Source organism: Bos grunniens, chromosome 1 (assembly GCF_055505025.1).
Source record: "Bos grunniens cultivar Pamir isolate PY7600 chromosome 1, Bosgru_T2T1.0, whole genome shotgun sequence".
NCBI classification, from domain to species: Eukaryota; Metazoa; Chordata; class Mammalia; order Artiodactyla; family Bovidae; genus Bos; species Bos grunniens.
In genome coordinates this window covers 42,121,544-42,137,389 of record NC_141165.1, presented here as the reverse complement: position 1 = coordinate 42,137,389, position 15,846 = coordinate 42,121,544, and the positions used below count along the sequence as shown (strand labels likewise).

General features: G+C 37.0%; 1 protein-coding gene across 50 annotated transcripts in view; it reads right to left on the bottom strand.

The window, feature by feature from the left end:
• MBNL1 (muscleblind like splicing regulator 1) overlaps positions 1-15,846 on the bottom strand; it is a 222,835-nt gene that overhangs the window by 63,132 nt on the left and 143,857 nt on the right. The window lies entirely within an intron of this gene.

Genomic DNA, 15,846 nt, shown 5'->3' with positions numbered 1-15,846 from the left:
AAATGTAATTCTAATTAGTAAAAAGAATTGGATGGAGGAGAAATGAGTGGAAGCTAATTTCAAGGCAAGCATCCTTAAGAGAGATATAAAGTTGGGCTAAAAGGGTTGAAGGACATTCTCTCAACCCTGATAGGATTCATGCTCTACCTCCCCATTCATTCTCTTGAGAAGGTAAGTCATCAGTGGCTTTCTTACCTACTAGTTCACTAGGATTCCAGAGACTTCTAGCTCACTGCCACCATTCTGTGGCAGTTAGAATCTCAGAAAATGAAAGGGCTTACAACTACTATGCCCATTAAAAGTACGGTGAGTTGCCTCCGTATTATGTTTCCGTCATTGTAAGCAGCACTGCTGTGGATACTGACACACAACCTGAATGTCCAATAAGAGATGAATGGATAAAGAAGACGTGTGAATACACATGATGCATAAACAATGCAATATTACTTGGCCATAAAAAAGAATGAGATAATGCTGTTTGCAGCAACAAGGATGGACCTAGAGATGATCATACTACGCAAAGTCAAAGAAAAATAACATATGATATCACTTCTATGTGGAGTCTAAAAAAAGTGATACAAATGAACTTCTTTATGAAACAGACTCACAGATGTAGAAAACAAACATGGTTACCAAACGAGGAGGGGTGAAGGACTAAATCAGCAACTTGGGATTAACAGATACACACTACTATAAATGAAATAAACAACAAGATCTTCCTGTTACAACACAGGGAACTATATTCAATATCTTGCAATAATCTATAATGGTAAATTATAGAAAAAGAACACATATATATACATATATACACATATATATGTATGTGTGTATATATATATATATATATATATATATATATATAAAACTGAATCACTCTGCTATATACCAGAGGCAGTGTATATCAACTATAATTTGAAAAAAATAAAAAAGGAAACGGGCAACAGAACAGCACTCTGGAATCTGGAATCAGTTCTGGATATCAAAAACTCCTCTAGGATAGATAAGATCGTAGCCACAAAATAATTTGTGATTCTAAGCTGCGTAACAGATTTAAAAGCCACGCAAGGGCCATAAGCACCTTCTATGTGAATTCTAGCGGGAATGCATGTTGCTCCCTTCTCAGACCTCAGAGGTACGCAGGCACAAGTGGAAAAGGGATTTGAGGGAGCGATGACCTAAGACGGGGAGATGGCCGAGTAAGTGTTAGGTGGGAAGGACAGGAATGTTTATATAGAGGAGTTATATTATCTTCTTGCAGCATCTAAGCAAGTGATGCAAATTCCTTTTAGGAGGGAGGTATCATTAAAGAGATAAGACAGGACCAGTCTAGAACTTAGGACCTAAGGAAATAAATTATATACCGCATTAACATGCTAGAAAATTCAAAAGACCATCTGTGAAGGCGTGTTTCCTGTTAAAAACAGAAAAAAAGGGGGCTTTGGGATTTTCTACTCAGACGAATTTCAGGAATATTTTTGCATCTTTTAAGAAGTTTCCCTTACTTTATCGCAAAAAAGTGAGAGTAGCTCCCTTTCAGAAGAACGTGACTGTATTGCAGAGCACTGAAGTATTCTGAAAGGCTACTTTTATAATGTATGTTCTTTCTTCATGTGTATTTTTCCCACCCTGAGATGACAGCTCACCCAATTAAGGCTATTATATAACTGTGCCCCAAATAGAAGGGAATCAGTTAAGAAGAAATACTAAAAAAAGATATATTATTCAAAAATTAAAGATTAACACTTCAAATGTTTTTTATTTCTTGTTGCTACTTAACAAAAACAGAAATTCTGGGGCAGTTGTTTATTCAAAGAGGCAGAAGTAGGAGAAGTATGCCAATTTTCAAAAGCATTCCATTCATTTTTGGAGTTTTGAAATAGCACACGAAATGTAAATATGTACAAAAGGCTCAATTTGTTGAACTCTGTCCCCATTAACACCACTGCATTGGGTCTCATATCAATTTTAGCTCTCAGAAAGATGCTCTGAAATTTTTAACAGGAGCATTACGGAGCAATAAGAAGTGAATTACATATTCATATGAATACAGTATCATTCAAGTATTTTAAAAATTTAAGGCCTATCTTTAGGAACCTCTTGTTGATATCTCTGTTTGTGTTGCATCATATGAAGAAAAAAGAAGTCTTTATGCCAGTACTTGCTAGTTATAAATCTCAACTGCCTCTCCATAATATAAATTTCCCTTTCCAAAATGACAAGACTTAATGATGTTTCCTATACTTATAACCCATGTTCAATAGAAGAAACTCAAAAATAGTTTGCGATTCATTCAAATGACAGAAGCTTAAGAGAATGCCAATACTTTATTCCGAATTCCTTGAAAACTCAGCCTTTCCCACCAAAGTAAAATTGGAAAGCATTCCTAAGAATGTTTAAATGGGCTTCCCTGTGACTTGGAGTAGGAGGGGGAGAGACACACAGATAGGCATGCCTGAGGCAAATGTGTTACTTCTCACTGCTACCAATTTGGATGTCAGCACTTCAGTAATCAAATCTGATTTTTTCATCTCTCACATACATTCTGTTTTTCATCTTGAATTATGCCAAGGTGTTTGGTATAGGAAGCAGCACTGCAATAATGCCTGGCATATGTTTAGCAAAATGCTGTGCAAACAAAACCATTGCAGGCAGAAGGTAGACGCACCAAGGATAAGGAAATATACAAAATTAAGCCCCCGAATATGGTCAGCTTTCCTCCCCCAAAAGTCTTCTGGAGTTGTAAGAGGCATTTGGCTTCCCCATGTGATTTTCAGGCAAGTTGTATGAACCAAGTTTGCAAATCCTAATGATAAGGTCAGAAGAAGGAAGGTGTACAGGTATAAGAAACTGGAAGAAAAAATGGAAATGTGGGACAGTCAGGAATGTGAAGGGCAATGTCAGAAATCTGTGAAGGGTAGCTGAAGCAGTTACATAACACATCTCCTCCTAGCTGTGAAGACTTCACACTTCAAACTTGGGGCTGTCATTATCCATTCTAGGAAAGGTTTAAATTTCTCTAAGAAAGATCACCTTTATCTATAATATTATATGGTGAAGTTCCTTTAAAAATGATAAAGGAGACAGACAGTGTTTCAAAGTGGGAGTGGGCCTCAGTTCATTGTTTTGTTAAGGAGAGCCATTCTACAAAGTGCTCTGCCTCTCCAGACTGCAGGACAAGAGCATTCTTGTCTGTGTCCTATAGACATACCTTCCCAAATCAAGTATCCCAGTATTCATGTTCCTGCTACTTGGGGGTACTTCTCCACTACAAGAAAGAAGGTATGGCGTTTTATTTCCAAAAACGTGATCTCAAACTGATTAACATTTGTGTGTTTGAGTGTGTCTAGAAAGAGAGATACATATAAGAGAAGTGAAGAGATATATATATACACACACACACACTCACATATATATATATGGGTATGTGTATATCCAGGGAGACCCATATCCACATATACAAAACAGCATATATGGAGATTAAAATCCCTTTCAAGATCTATGAAATACTTCAAGTGAACTTGGAAGGATTGAATAAAAGTAAATTAGTCTCTAAACAACAACAAAAGTGTTAGTCGTTTAGTTGTGTCCAACTCTTTGTGACCACAGGGACTGTAGCCCGCCAGCCTCCTCTGTCCATGGAATTCTCCAGGCAAAAACATTGGAGTAGGTAGCCATTTCCTTCTCCAGGGGATCTTCCCGACCCAGGAATTCCAGCTCTAACTTTCAACTGGTAGGTCCTAGAACCAGAATCATTGGCGTTTTCCCAGAAAATTCTGTGTCTCCTCTGTCCTACCATTTCCCATAGAGTATCTAGTTATGTATCTTCAAAGTCATAAACCCTGGACTGGCTGCAAGTAGGCAGACATAAGAACTGAACTGCAAATCAGAAGCACTCGTGACCAAGACAGATGCTCTTAGTATAGGAATTGAAAGGCAACAGAAGAATATTCCTTCATTCAATTATGAGACTGGGACTTTTGGAATTAAAAGAGCTGAAGATCTGAAAATGATAACTAATCTTTGTTAGATTTCTTCCACTTGAAAAATTCTATTTGTACATCCCTGATAAGAAAAGACCTTTGATACTTCAAAGCACAACTGTGTCCTCTAGACCACTGTAAGTCCCCAAACATACAAATGCCCCACTTCATCAGAACCACTCTGTATGTGAAGTCAACAGGGACATACTGAGGTGGGTAGCCGATCGGGTATCCTCTCCTGCTGAGGCACCAAGCCCACTTAGGGCACAGTGACTTACAGTTCCTCCCAAGCATGAACACCAACAATTACATGTCATCAATCTTTGGGACTATTCCCAAATACTTAAACACTGTAAGAATATATAGGGTCTACTGAAATCCAGTTGGCCCATAAAACAGTGTTCAAGGCACGTGGTTCAAAGAACTTGGCATCATACAGGGAACTGTAGGCCACCTAATATCTATTTTTCTGTTTATGGAATGGCCTTGGTAGCTGATTTATCACTCTTTATATAAATTAATAATACCCTTTTCTTAGGTTACTAGAGACAAATGTGATACAGTCAAATCTATCCACAAAGCATGTATGTGTATATTTACACACATATTGTCACCCTGCTTATTTAATTTATATGCAGAGTACATCATGAGAAACGCTGGGCTGGAAGAAGCACAAGCTGGAATCAAGATTGCCGGGAGAAATATCAATAACCTCAGATATGCAGATGACACCACCCTTATGGCAGAAAGTGAAGAGGAACTAAAAAGCCTCTTGATGAAAGTGAAAGCGGAGAGTGAAAAAGTTGGCTTAAAGCTCAACATTCGGAAAACAAAGATCATGGCATCCGGTCCCATCACTTCATGGGAAATAGATAGGGAAACAGTGGAAATGGTGGCTGACTTTATTTTTCTGGGCTCCAAAATCACTGCAGATGGTGATTGCAGCCATGAAATTAAAAGACGCTTACTCCTTGGAAGGAAAGTTGTGACCAACCTAGACAGCATAGTAAAGAGCAGAGACGTTACTTTGTCAACAAAGGTCCGTCTAGTCAAGGCTACGGGTTTTCTAGTGGTCATATATGGATGTGGGAGTTGGACTATAAAGAAAGCTGAGCACCGAAGGATTGATGCTTTTGAACTGTGGTGTTGAAGAAGACTCTTGAGAGTCTCTTGGACTACAAGGAGATCCAACCAGTCCATTCTAAAGGAGATCAGTCCTGGGTGTTCATTGGAAGGAATGATGTTGAAGCTAAAACTCCAATACTTTGGCCACCTGATGTGAAGAGCTGACTCATTTGAAAAGACCCTGATGCTGGGAAAGATTAATGGCAGGAGGAGAAGGGGACAACAGAGGATGAGATGGTTGGATGGCATCACTGACTCAATGGACTTGAGTTTGGGTGGACTCTGGGAGTTGGTGATGGACAGGGAGGCCTGGCGTGCTGCAGTTCGGACACAACTGAGTGACTGAACTGAACTGACTATACATAAAGACAGATAGCAAACATTCCTAATTTGTTTCCTATATAAATGTAATTTACATTACATTACGAGAATCATAACGCTCAGGGAACATACGGAGATAAGAAGGGCAGACTGGCACTTTAACAAGATAAGGTTGAACCATTCAGACATAAATGCTTTCTGAGACTTCTGAAGAAAAGAACAAAGTCATTTGTTAACCAAAAATGCAATAAGAACAAATTAAAGAGACAAAGATCGTACACGAGAAAGGAACACTTTCACAGAAAATCTGCAATAGTGGAGAATAATTAAAAAGAATGACTAAACATATTTTAGTTCTTAACTATATGAAGTCACAGCTTTGAAGGAGGAGATACACAGTATCATTTACTCTTTACAAATTTTAATATTTAGAAGACAAATTTAATATTGTGAGTCTTCAGTGTAGACAAGTTCTCTCTTTCCAAGGATTTGCTTTTGCTAGCTTTCGTTTAATAACAGTTTTCACAGTCAACACCAACTGCACTGGCGTCTTGAGCTTGGTGCAGGGTTATGCTACTGCAGTGATATAAAAATAGCAAAGCCAGAAAAAAATACACAGCAGACTAGAATAGCTTTAAAAATTGAAGCTTTTGGATAAATCTCCCTGAAATAATTATAATAGATACAGCACCTGATCCTTTGCAATAAAATAGTTCTTCCTTTATCATATAATATTAAAATTACCTTAGGGATTCATATTTCTTTCTCTCTAGACCTATCAACTATTCAAGTTATACTGGGTCTCGGAAGAGTTCAAAATCCAAGCTGCATTGTGTGCTGGCCTGCTGTGTCTGTTTACTTAATCTATTTTTATAACACTGCAGTAGTCGAATCCAACTTAGCAAATACCTGGTTCAAAATTCTGTACCACATTGATTCGAGAGATAAAATTTATGAGAAGCAAGCTGCAAACTATGTTTGTTTCTAATAAATCAATCTACTCCATACTATTAAAGTCAAGGCCATAAGGAACCACAGATACACAGTTTTAAAAGTTTGAAACTAGCCCAAAAGGATTTAAATATTTTTTTTCAAACTTTGTTTGTTCAGTCAGGTAAGATAGCTGACTACTTCAGCCATGTGAAATAACTCAAGTTGCTAGTCTTAGTTTGTAAGCCTGCGTGTCTGTATCAATCCTTGGCAGGTTTTTTGACACACAACGGAGTGTTGAGATAAATGTTATTATCTCTACAGCAACCTATTATGCAAGTATTGTTGCTGCTATTTAGTCACTAAGTCATGTCCAACTCTCTGCAACCCTATGGACTGTAGCCCGCCAGACTCCTCTGTCCATGGGATGTTCCAGGCAAGAATACTGGAGTGGGTTGTCATTTCCTTCTCCAGGAAATCTTCCCGACCCAGGGCTTGAACCCGTGTTTCCTGCATGGCAGACAGATTCTTTACCACTGAGCCACCAGGGAAGCTCACATATATTATAGCTAAATCATTTAATAAAATAAATCTTGACCATGAGCATCTTCAATGCCAAAGAACAATGCCAAATCTAACTTTTACTTTGTGAAGCACTTTTAACAATTCAATGTACCCTAGAAAAATAAGCTTGAGAGTACTGACAGAATGGGATTTGCCAATTAAAAGTTGTTGCCATAGAAACAGGATTTAATATGTTCTATGAAAAAAAAATGAACATGTTATGCTTTCTCTTCAGTCATTTCCATTTGAACATAAAATGTGAAAAACACAATTATAGAGAAGAATGTAGCTCCCTAAGGGAGCACCAAATGCATTCTCTTGTTCGTGAAAAAATAAAAGTTCTTTTTCTTAAGCAAAAATGAACACATACTCTGTTTTCCTGAGTTTTTCATAGGTTATTTGACTAATATATCATTTTAGTGTGCAGGATGATTTTTCCCCCCCCCAGAACGGAGCTTCCCCGCCCCGCCTCCCGACAAGTACTCTACTAGATTTATATTTTCTGAAAGTCTTCAAACACTGTGCTCTTTGAAACATAACTTTAAAAATATCTTTTGAACTACTCAAGGGGAAGATCATTACAAAGGATCCTTTGACATTCTAAACACTCTAAATACCACATGTTAAAAAGTATTTTAAGTACATCATTGAATGTTCCTGACTGTTTACTCAGGGGATTAATATGGGTTAGACTCCAGCCAGATGACCATAACCAGCCACAGGATATAAAATAGTGAACTACTCTATCACTTTTATTACTGTTTTACTAACATAGTCCATGACAAGAATTCAGGACATAGCGCTATTAGTCTTCAGGTGGTGACCCACAAGATAAATATTAATGTTTTGTAGAAATTCTATCATGCAGTTCCCAGATGTATGCATTTCAATATCACTCTAAAAAGCAAGTGCCATTTAAAATTTGTCTTTTTTCCAAAGGATCAGTCTATCATGATGTGACTTGATTCATTATAAATAAAATGAAATCATCCTATGACTGATGAAAAATTTGAAGTATAATATATATTCCTTCATTAGTTGAGGGTAGAATGATCTTTATGTGGAAAAGACATTGAATAGACTATTTAATTAATGCATTAATACTGTTTACCATTGATTATCCAGAATTAGTATGATTTAATACCATGGAAACTGATGAAGATTTTAATTGAGTATAATTAAGATGAAAGAGTAGTTGTTAAGAAAGAGGAGGGTATTTTAATTATGAAAGACCTGAACTAAAGCATTAAAAAGTACATGAGAAGGACTTCCCTGGAGGTCCAATGCTTAAGACCTGGCGTTTCAAATCCTGGTCAGGGAGCTAGATCCCACATGCCATGAGGTTCAGCCAAGAAAATTTAAAAAAGAAAAAGAGAAAAATACATGAGAGTACTAGCCCTCTCAATTCCTTTCTTCCTCCCCTATGGGCATTCTCTCTGCCCTCAAAGGGAACTAGAGGATGTCTTAACTTATTTAAGGCAACAACATCTTTTAAAGAACTTAATCTAAGAAAGGTCTAAATACAAGAAGGAGATACATTCTCGGGGAAAAAAAAGCATGTATATATAAATTTACTACAATTCATTTTTAAAAAACCTTAAGCTGTTGGTCTTCCAAATTGCAACACAAATGCAGATCACATCTCAAAACTCCATATTGTTACCAAATAGAGTTCTCTTTCTGAGATTTCTACCAGAGATGTACAACCCCTCTTGCTTTACATGAAGTATAAATAATCCTGAATATTACACCATTGTTATTTGATTTTCTTTTCAGGCCTAAACAGTAGATAATAATTATCTAAATAAGTTCAAAGAGGACATGTCCAGTAAAGAGTCAAATCTGTAAGATAAACAGCTAGTCAACTGAGGACAACAGCCTATCTAATGGTTCAAAGTTTAGAATTACAAACTCCTGACAGCATTGGTTTATACAATTAGACATTTCCAAAGCAAGGCAAAAGAATGTTTGATCAAGCAAAAATGTCTTTGCAGATTTAGATTTCAAGTTTGAAAACAAAAAGTTGGAAAGCAAGTATCATAACAAACTCCTCACCTGCCAGTGAATATTGCAAGTGACCTGCTTCAGTGCCTTTCTGCTTTGGTTTAGCAACTAGCACTGTATCAGGCTTGCCTGAGAGGATGTTACATTACTATGACTGAAATCTATTGTTTGGTTTCTATTTCTAAAATATGTTGTTTAGGGAGTAATGACATGACATTTTAAGGTTTTTCAAATTGACAATGAAGTGTTATTCTTTTTAATGTAACTTTAAAAATCAATTTGAATTTAGTTTGGATTCTTTTCAGACTGTATCTTTCATTTTTTCTATTTTTCTATAATTCTGTAGCAAGACAAAAATCCAGCATCCTTGGGAATAAAGGATTATTTTATACACAAAAAAGACTGTTTTACAAGTTTTTAAAACGCCCTAAAAATGGATAAAAAGTGTAATGATTGGTACAGAGTCTCCTCCAAGAAATACTTCTTCCAGGCAGACTTTGCTATAGCCTACAGCCTTCCCCACCCGCTCCCAAAAGTTACTTTTTTAGAATTAAACATTATAAACTTCTGTTGTACACTAGGCATATGAGGCCTGTAATCATTCGAATACAAATTATTTAAATTTTATATTTTAAAAACTAACATGAAAACATTCATCACTTTGTTACCAAAATAACCGAAATGTTAGTAACTGTGTTACTGAAATAATTTAAATAACAGGTTAATCTAAATATGTAATAAATCTAATAAACAGTAAACCTCAAACTCCCTTAAGTCCCTGGATTTTACTCAGAGGCTAGACATCTGCTGAATGCCCAATACACATAAAAGGAATCTGAGGTGAGTGAAGGTGACATGACTAATTGTCTTGGTCACAGGTTAAAGGTACATTCTCCAAATTTATCATTTCTGTTACGTGTTATTTCTCCAACAAGACAGCAACATAGTTTTCAAGGCAAACTGACCTGGAAATATACCACAACACATCTACATTCTGAGAAGTGTTCATCTCTTGGCTTCAGTGTCAATACAATGCAAAAGAGCCCAGAGGATTCCTCTAAAAACCACCCGAGGGTGCTCGCTTGGGAATTAGCTCCAAGGCAGCTATTCCACAGGGATAACAAACCTTTGTTGATCTTGTGACAATGGCTCCTTTACACCAGCTCTTCTCATCTAATTCAATGTATTCTCTATTCATGAAACAGTATTTCTCTATAGCCAGAGTTTTCAGATCTTTTTGCTATTTTCAGAATATTTTCTGGCTCTGTACAGGGCATATAAACAACTCTTCAGCTGTGGAGGGTCAGAGACACCCCTGTATGCTATGGACTCACTCTCCAGGAAACTGCACATGTAGAATTAACATAAACTGTTAGGGCCTTTGAATACCCCCATTGAAACTGTGAACTCCTTCAGGAGTTCTGTGAACTCTCTAAGACTTTTCGGTTTAAGGTAGAAGTCCAAGCTCCACTGTCGCAGTAGCTGTTACAGATGACAAAAAACAGGACTCACCTAAGGATCCAAAAGCAAGTCCATTTGCACAAAAGCATTCTCCGCAAGCAGTCTAATTGTGAGGTTTTAAATGGGTAATAAGAGGAGATGTTAAGAGAAATTGGGGTAGAAACTTCTATCAAAAAAACAAACAAACAAACAAAAACGCTGATACTACCTTACAGGACAGCCCTTGTCTTCTGGGCTCCTTGAGTTCAGAGATGGAATCAGACAGGTAGATCTCCCCTTCTCCTAGCTTTGAGACTGGAAGCATGGTCCCAGTCTCTCTCAAGAGAGAACCACTCCTTGAAAGAGATATTAACGCTGAGACTAATAATACGTGGAAACACCCATATTAAGTATGGACTGACATACTAAGTAAAGCAACATCACAGGACTAAGAATGCAATGACCAAAAAGAAAAAAAAAAGTTGCAGAAAGTATTAGGATAACAAAAACTGAATTTAAAAGATAAGAAAAGTAAGAGACTCCCCTGCCATGGCAACCCACTCCAGTATTCTTGCCTAGAGAATTTTATGGACAAAGGAGCCTGGCAGGGGTCCAAGGGGTCACAAAGAGTCAGACAGGACTAAAGCAACTTAGCATGACGTAGTAAGAGAGAACAGAACAGGACACCTATCCGACTCCTACTTACATTTTGTCATTAAGGACAAGTATCTTTTTCTTTTTAATAAAATTAAGAAAAAAATTTTTGGCTGCACCACACGGTTCGTGGTATCTTAGTTCCCTGACCAGAGATGGAACCCAAAGCCACAGCAGCGAAAGAGCAGAATCCCAACCACCGGATTACCAGGGAATTCCCAAGGATCTTTAAATTGTAAAATATGGAGCTATAATGCACTCTGCCTAGGATACACACCCAGTAAAGTTCATGGACAGGAGAAATACTAGAAAAATGAAAAAGAGCCTCTACAAAAACATCTAGAAAATAAAATCCATTTACTTCGGATTTTCAAAGTTTCATTTTCTGTCTCACACTTCAAATGACTTGAAGCTTTAGGGAAAGGGCAGGATAAGTTTTACTTCCATGATCTATTTCCTCTTACTAACACAATGTATGATTTCTCCACGTTTTGTGCCTTCTTAAAAATGCTGTGAGGCCTAAAATATCACAGCAAGGGACAAGGATTCTATCACTGATTCATAATGTACTCTTATACTTCAGAGTCTCCATTACGACTTTAGGAAAGAAAAATGTTTCTTTTCCTTTAATCAATCATTGTCTGAGAGGCATTCCGCTTAACTAGTGCGTAAGACAAACAGGGTAAGAGTAGTCAGCTAGTTTTCCATTTGACTCTTTCTACTGCCAAGTGGGTTTAAAGGCAAACTATTTCATACTTATATTTGCTTACTTGATTAAACATTACCACCTCTGCTTACTAAACAAGTCTAAATATACCTTCCTTGGGGTAACTAAGGAGTGTGTTATGACTGCTTGAGTTACACTAAGGTTGTTCCTAAATCAATTCACAAATACACTTAACACCAAATATGTTCCTGGCCTCAGAAAATATGATCTCTGTACTGAAGCAGATTAAGGTGTCAAAAGAGCAGCTGAAAAACAAGGTAATAAGTCAATCAAACAATTATTTGACATCAAATAACTAACCCCTTCAAACCCTTTGACTGGGCTGATTATTTTGAAACAAACCTAAGCATTTTAGAGGAAGCCAAATTTTAGTCTTGTCTCACTTCACTAAGTACTTAATCAGAGAATAAAAAACACACCTTTCATAGAACTACATGTGAGAATGAACATATATGAGTGGAAAGAATAATTATTTGCATATTAAATGAAGGCCAATTTTCATAGAAATATGGATATGAGATGGTTAGACAGCACAGGGATTCTCCCATGGCTCAGTGGCGAAAAATCTGGTTGTAATTCAGGAGACATAAGAGACAGGGGTTTGATCCCTGTGTCAGGAGGATGCCCTGTAAGAGGACATGGCAACCCACACCAGAATTCTTGCCAGGAAAATCCCGGACAGAGGAGCATGGCTACAGCCATGGCATTGCAGAGAGTCAAACACGACTGAAGCACTAGAGCACAGATGGCATCACTGACTCAGTGGACATGAGTCTGAGCAAACTCCAGGAGATAGTGAAGGGCAGTGGAGCCTGGACACGACTAGTGACTGAACAGCAACAGCAAAATTAAATTAAATTAAATTTTGCTATAATGAACTACATTGTCTCCAAAGTGAATTCTCTGATAAGTGATTTTCTAGTAAACAACAGTGACATTCTGCTATAATATTTCAGGAAGGAACAAATCAAATGTCTTCATCTTTTTATGCTGTATTAAAATTTTAAATATTCAAACTATAAACAGGAATTTTTCTTAAGAAAACTATGCATTTATGGGTAGAATATGCTTTTATTTTTATTTCATAACAAGTTAGGTCACATACAAATTCAACATGCCATGATATTTTTCTATGTCCAGCCTAAAGTTTAAAGTGTATATCTATCTATCTATCTATCTATCTATATAATCCTAAGGAGGAAACATATAAACTTCTGCCACCTATAGCCATATTTGCATACATTTCCCCAAATCCAGATGTGTTCATCTTTCAAGCCCAGCTTTGTCACAGACAATTTTGAATATGGGCAGAGTTTATGCCTTTTACTTAAATGTAATATAAGAATAAAACTTGTTATAATAAAAACATTTGGTATAAAATCTTGGTTTGGGGAAAGAAGTAAGATTTTTGCCATCTGGATCTGTCTAAAAACAAGGAATTCTTTTCTGACATGAACCAGTTTATTGTACCTTGCCACTACCCGCCTTGTTTTATTTACTATATACCTATCAAATGGTGTAAGAACTTGCTATATTTTTTAAATCTTAAATTGGAATTGTTTTATTAATATCTTGATTATTCAGAATTTTCCTATGTAACGCCAAACAAAAACATCAATATTCAGAAGGAAAAAAATAGTGATTCAATGCTTAGAGAAATATGAAGTGAAAGTGTTTACACACATTTAAAGTGCATACACACTCATAAATCATTTAAAAATTAAACCCATTCCAGGAAAATGTATAAAAACCATATTAAAATATAGCATATGACAGGCAGTACACTCCTGCTTTGACATAAATCCCAGCCAGATTCTCTCTGACCCACCTTCTAATGGAAATGAAAACAAAAATAAACAAACTGGACCTCATAAAACTTAAAAGCTTTTGCACAGCAAAGGAAACTATAAACAAGATGAAAAGACAACTCTCAGAAGGGGAGAAAATAATTGTAAATGAAGCAACTGACAAAGGGCTAACCTCCAAAATCTATAAGCAGCTCATATAGCTCAGTAGCAGAAAGACAAACAACCCAGCCAAACACATGGGCAGAAACTTCTCCAACGAAGACATTCAGATGGCCAATAAACACATGAAAAGATGCTCAACATCGCTCATTACTAGAGAAATGCAAATCAAAACTTCAATGAGGTACCACCTCACACCAGTCAGAATGGCCATCATCAAAAACTCTACAAACAATAAATGCTGAAGAGGATGTGGAAAAAAGAGAACTCCCCTACACTGTTGGTGGTAATGTAAACTGATACGGCCATCATGGAAAACAGTATGGAGATTCCTTAAAAAACTAGGAATAAGTCTACCATACGACCCAACAATCCCACTACTGGGCATATACCCTGAGAAAATCACAATTCTAAAAGACACGTAAACCCCAATGTTCACTGCAGCAATATTTACAACAGCCAGAACACAGATGCAACCCAGATGTCCATGGACACAGACTAATGGATGAAGAAGTTGTGGTACATTTATATAGTGAAATGTTATGCAGCCATAAAAAGGAATGATCTGAGTCAGTTGCAGTGAGGTGAATGAACCCAGAGCCTCTTATAAAGAGTGAAATAAGTCAAAAAGAGAAAAATAAAAGTCGTACATAAATGCACACACACAGAATCTAGAAAAATGGTACTGAAGAACCTAGTAGAGGTTTGTGCCCACCTAGACTGTGGGCACAGCAGGGGAACGTGAGGGTGAGACGAATTAAGAAAGTGGCATTGACATATATACACTATCATGTGTGAAACAGATAGTTAGTGGGGAGCTGCTAAATAACACAAGGAGCCCAGCCTGGTGCTCTGTGATAACCTAAGCAGAGTGGGAAGGGGGAAGGGGAGGGAGGCTCAGGAGGGAGGGGATGTATATATAATTATGACTGATTCATGTTGTTGTACAGCAGAAACCAACACAAAATTGTAAACCAATTTTCCACTGATTAAATATAAATAAATAAAATAAAAAAAATAAAATACAGCATGTGAAAATGTAATTAAGTCCCATGTGTTAGCTCTTCAGTCGTATCTGACTCTTTACAACCCCATGGACTGTAGCCCATCAGCCTCCTCTGTCCATGGAATTCTCCAGGCCCTTCCCTTCTCTAGGGGATATTCCCAACCCAGGGATCGAACCCGGGTCACCTGCACTGCAGGTAGATTCTTTACCACTTGAGCCACCAGGGAATTAAGTTCCATATGAAGGGCTTAATATAATGTACTAAGGTATCAAAAATATTACTTATTCAGGCTTACAATACTCAGGATATACTTAACCAAGCCTTTCGGGGCAAAGATGATAAGGCAAAAGCTATACAACCTTTTGCAAAACCTCCTTAGATGCTTATACCTAGTAATCACAACAAATAATCTGTTCTTTCATCCATGTTCTTGCTTCCTGTCCATTCCCCTTATCTTCTATTTCTTCTCTATCTGGCTCAGTGCCAGTTAGACCCTAAGACCTAAAGGATTTAGATCCAAGAAAAGTGTCTGATTTGAGCTTTGTGGAAGGTAAGAAGAGTGTCAGATTCTTAAATTATCCCACTTTCTTTCTTCCTCTCACCATTTCAGGCACTGTATTTTAGGCATTCAAGGACCAATATGTTCTACAACTGTTAATGTGAATTTTGTGGGCACTTCCTATTTTTATACTTTCTGACGCATCTTTTAAACTTCAGATTTGTAACAAAAGGAGACCTCGAACACAGAAAACACAGTAAGTGATGAATGATAAAGGAAAATTTCTGGATCTCAAGGTTATACAATCTGAAATATATGGCTGAACAACAAGATTAAAATCTTCATTCTCAGAAATCTTTAATAAGAGACCTCTGTGGTCTAGAATACAAACTTATCCCAGCTGGGAACAGCCATCTGTGGTTTCAAGTTATTTTACTTTTAGAAAGTATACATCTTCTAGTCTAAGCATCCTATATCATTAGTCTCTATGTATCTCAAGGAAATGGGGGTCCTTCACCAATTTAGGTGGAGAAAAGGCAGGATATATTAAACCATTCTCATCTGAATCTTGGACCAAAAAAAAGAAACAAAAAGCCAAAACAAAACAAAATTTTAAAACCTCAAAACA